Here is a 5,182-nt window from a genome sequence, read left to right as displayed (position 1 = left end):
TCGATTCCAACTGGAAGTGACGTATAACATAATTTGCATAGCGATGTATTGACCAATAGAAATAGAGTATCGTATACATATATTAAAATAAACATAATACAATTTGCTGAAACTTATTTCAAAAAAATACATGCAAAATAAACTAGTCTCCACAAATGTTGCAATTTGTCAATTTAAGTTGGATAATAGAGCCCAAAATGTTAATTCTCGCGAGAATTCGTGGTCTACGTCATTGTGACGTCTCTTAGAGGGGCGTTGCATGATGACTTCAGAGGCAGTCAATAACCACGTGGAGAAATTTAACACTTGACCTTCTTTGCATATAAGGGGGTGGATCAGCATGCTACATCACATGCAATGGTAAGCCATTGAGATGTTATCCAATAGGAAAGGAAACCCCCATAAATGGAGCAAGACTATTCTATGAGGGTAACAGAAGAAAATTAATAGGTCAGGTTTATCTCTAATTGTTTAAGTAAATACTTAGTCTCAGAATGTGTGATTGATAGGCCATATAATGTATTCCATTATATAATAGCAATGTTGATTGAGAAGGGGTTAAATGTTGATGATCCAGTGTTATATTTTATATCTAAATCAAGACAGATAATATGGCAGGCCAAAAGTTGGATGGTTCACTTTGAGATATGCAACTGAGCAACCAAGTTGGGGTAAAGTTGGTTGATTAACTTTGGTTAGTCAAGTCAAGAAGAAACTTAAGGTCAATTAAATGTAATCTAGTCAAGTCTAAAAATAACATTGTTCAGCAGATGTCAACTAATAAAAGATTAGCAAAATAAGACGTGAAATTGAAGTCCATTGAGCAGATGTGTTCAAGTTGGTTAGTAAATAATTTGAAAAATAAAACTTGATCTAGTTGATGGATACATGCCTTCTGTCAACTTGCAAAAGTACATTGGTCAACTGACTATCCTAAGACATATCTATACTGTCTTTTAATGGAATTAATTACAATAACAAAATTGATGGACAATTTTAGGGACATTGAATTACTTTATTTCTGATTACCTGCCTTCAAGTGTTTGGACAGGTGGGCTCTTTTTGTAGCACTCTCTGCTCCATCAAGTTCTACAACCAGACAATTTTCTGTCTGCTCGTATCATCAACTTGTGTGTACTGGAACATAAAGTTTTAACCAGTTTATCTTTGGCTTTTCTTTGTATGTTACAATATTTGTGGTACTCCTTCTGACTCTTTGGAATGGTGAGATGGACAATTTGTTGTCAAGCAAGAGTTGTGAGGATTTGGATTAATTTAGCACTTATTTGTATATATGATTTCTATTCGGGACACAATAATGATCTTTTGGAGCTAGATAGGCTAATGTTAAAATAAAAGTGAGTAGACAACTCCTTGAAACTCATGAATGATGATGCAGCAAAGCAGTTTTTCTGGTTTTGGATCATGTTTGTTTTGCAGCATTTCTCCAATTAATCTACATCTGCATTTTACTTGCCCATTCTTTGTCATTATGGTCAGATAGTTCTGGGCACTTTCTCTTAAATAAGAAAACGGAAAGGCAAATCCATAGTGCCGAACACCAACAAGGTTGGAAATTATTTTTTTTTTAAAAAGGTGACATAGTAAAACTGAAGGTAAAAATTATCTGACCATAATAACAAAAACTGAGCAAATAAAACACAGATGTAGATTAATTGGCAAAATGCAGCAAAGCATACATGATTGAAAACTGCATTGCTGCATCATCCCCATGTGTTTCCAGGTTTTGCCTACATACCTTTTATTTTAACATTGAATCATTGGTTATCCCTTTATCTTTTGAAGAAACAATATTTTCATTGTCCATGGAGTGCGGGGATCATTCATGGTATGCTGTTGCACTGGTGATCTTGGGCTTTAAAAGTCTAGCCATCAAAAGACAAAGAAAAGATTGAGGGAGATGAGTCTACAGTTTTGAGGTTTTGGTAAGGAATGAATTAGAGTAGATTTTTAATTTCAAAACTGGATGTTGGGAGGAAAAGTGTGTAGAACTATGCGTTTACCATAATAATATCAATGGACAGACAAGAATGGCTGTGATGGGAACGCGAGAAATTGGAGGCTAGGTGTGGAAGAGTGATCACCTTTTCTTACAAGGTTTTTGTTGCATCTTCTTTAGAAATGCATCAGAAATGTTAGGTGAGCCTCCCCAATTGTGGAAGTAGTATACAGGGTTAGGATAGAATTGAGCTTTATAGAAAGCTAAGAGTGATTAAGGGGGTGAATATTGACAGGAAAGAAGAGTTTATACTTTGAGGAGGTTTAGTGATGGAGGAGATAGTGAGGGCAAGAATGCTAATAACGGAAGGATTGAGTGGAACCAAAATCCCACTATGTATTTCTGTTTCATATAGCTTTACAACAGACATGCTAAATTATAAAATTTACTTATTTGAAGAATTAAAACAAGATTTTCATAGTCCATTGAGTATGGGAGGTCGTTAATGGTGTAATGTTGCACTAGTGTCCTTGTTGCCAATATATACACATTATTGGTGCTCTGCTGTTACATACTTTGGTCATTGCCTTCCAGTGCTTTTGACAGAATATGGCACAGTACACTTCAAACAAACTAGCATCGTGTGGCATTCTAGCTGATGTCTTTCCAGTTTCCCTTCAGATTATTCTAACTGACCCTTTTATTGTTGATTCCTCAGCAATGTCTTCTCTCCACTCTCTTCCTTCTTGATATATGACATTCTCCATTCTTAAGCTTCTGCATACCCTTTGATGGGCAATGAAAATCTTGTTTCTTTCAATTCTAGTAAGACAACGTTTCATCATGTCTTTTCCCATTAAGTCAACAGCTCCCATTTCCTATCTTTGATAGCTCCAACTGGGACCACTTTCAACATTCTTGGCCCCATTATTTCCCCTAATTTTAAATAGAAATAAGAGGGCTGAAATTCCTTGAGGCAAATGTGTGTTCTTTAGCCGGGTGAGGGAGAATTAGGGGTGGCACTGAAACACTGAGAACCCACCTGTGTTTTGCCCCTTCCTAAATCCCTATGAATTTGGAAATGACACATGATACATTTGTGATCTAGGGAAGCTGTACTTTTAAAACTTGAGGTGATTTTAAATTGTAAATGGTTGGTTTCCCTATTGCATTGTGATCGATTGCAGTGAGAAACCAGGGAATTTAAAAACTGTCCACTTATACATTTCTTATATCTTTGGCCAGCTGGTCCACTTATACTGCAGCACAATAACTCTCACTGCACTTCCCCCGCTGGAGGTGGACACCCCAGTTGCACCAATAGCACTGGTGCCAGCCCGTTAATGTTACTACTTCTGACCTATGAATTTGGGATGGGTTAAAGGGTGCCTTTGGGAGTGGGTAGAAGTTATGCCCACCAGGATATTCCACATCCCACCCCCCACAACTCCCTCCAAGAGCCCTTTTGGGGACTTTCAGGGTTAAGAAATCTTATTGATCTAAGATTTAAATAAATTGTAAAATATACCGTTTTACATTTCTCAGTGTCTCATGCAAGAAAAATCCTTGTGTGTTTTTGATATATAAACAGTTGGCATTTTAAATACAGAACAGAACAATGGGGGGATCTGTTAAATGCAAAGAATCTGATAGTCATGAATTACCCATGTGATCCCACCATATCGAGAGTTGAAGAGAGTACTGCCTTTGAAGCAACACATAACCTTCTAGTTAGGTGTTATTCAAATTTTTATTAATTTTTCTATTTTAATTTTAAAATGTCATATGTATCATTAGTTGTCCAAAATGTAACACACTGTGCTACCTCCTTTTTTGCAACACGGACAGATTACTTCTTGGATTTAAATAACTGTTATTTAGATTGGAAAGTACTTTTTTTTCAATGTAGCTAGCAGTAATTCAAATCCAGAAAGCCCAGCAACTGTTTTTGGGAATCTTCAATGAGCTGAAGCTGTTCAAGTCCAGCTGAATCAAACCAGTTAGAACTGGTGACTATATGTTTGGTTAATTTAGCTTCCACAGTTGGAAAGACTACAGGAAGAAAATTTGCATAGATAAAGGTTAACTATAAAATATCAGCTTAGCATATAAATTGCATCTATTTACTGTTTTTGTTTTCAGGAGTGTGTGTATATATATATATATGTTAGATATTTGCTTCTTTGTTCAATAAATGTGCTTGATAGTTAAAGTCTGAAATGAGGTCTAATGTTATGAAGCTCTACCACTTTTTGAAAACTTGAGAAAAATCCAATGGAGGCACAAGATAGATTCAGTAGCTAAAGCAATTTACAGAAAGGTTTTCTGAGCTCACTAACAGAAAGATATCTAGATATCAGGGCCAGTGAAGATAATCTCAAGGCCAGTGGAAGCCAAGACTCATTTACGAGACTAATTTAAATACGGAAGCTGAAGTATCTCTAATAGGAAGGGCAGAAAAAATGTAAGTAATTTCCATAAATTACGGATACATTATCTTCAACTAACAATTATATCTTGGAAGTTCCTGGTGAAGAGATTCTGATAAATGTCTGATTTATACAAGAACCTGCAAACTATATTAAAGTATGGTTTCTTTCTTTTATTGTTTTTTGTTTAATTTTTGATATATAGTTCAAAATCCTTTTCCAAGCTGATGACTCAGAAACAAAACTTTAAATGTAAACAAAACTTGATTGTTTTTAGAATATGTTACTAGAATATGGCAAATAAGGAGTAATGGGTAAAAATGTAAATGTATACATTTCAGATTGCATTTTGTACAGCAGTGCACCAGCACATTTTGCACTATACATTATTTCCTTAAGGGGCGAAAGACAATCCCAGTATCTTCCACAGAGTAAGAACTCCAAGTGTAACAGTTTTTCCCTCGGAAGCTATTTTGCTCTGTGTTAAAGCTAGAATACATAAGTAAATGGAAGCGCAAGATGGGTAAAAAGTAGCAATGGATTTTCAGCGATTCATATTGCTACATGCAGTCATTTTCCCATCAAAAAGTTGTTAATGAAAAGTAGCATTAAGAGATTCCTTAGTAAAAATGAGATGGCCTTGTTGAAGGCTAGTGAAGAGAAAATCATGCAGAATTGTATAAGCAGGGGTGTTGTGGAGGAGGAAGCAGTTAGAAATGAGAAGTGATTCCTAATCTCCACCTAGAATCTTTTCTGTTCATTAAGCTGACGAACACCCATTCTAGATGTCATC

Source organism: Pristiophorus japonicus, chromosome 5 (assembly GCF_044704955.1).
Source record: "Pristiophorus japonicus isolate sPriJap1 chromosome 5, sPriJap1.hap1, whole genome shotgun sequence".
In the NCBI taxonomy this organism is placed as follows: Eukaryota; Metazoa; Chordata; class Chondrichthyes; family Pristiophoridae; genus Pristiophorus; species Pristiophorus japonicus.
The sequence above is the reverse complement of the archived record's forward strand: the minus strand, read 5'-3'. Positions refer to the sequence as shown.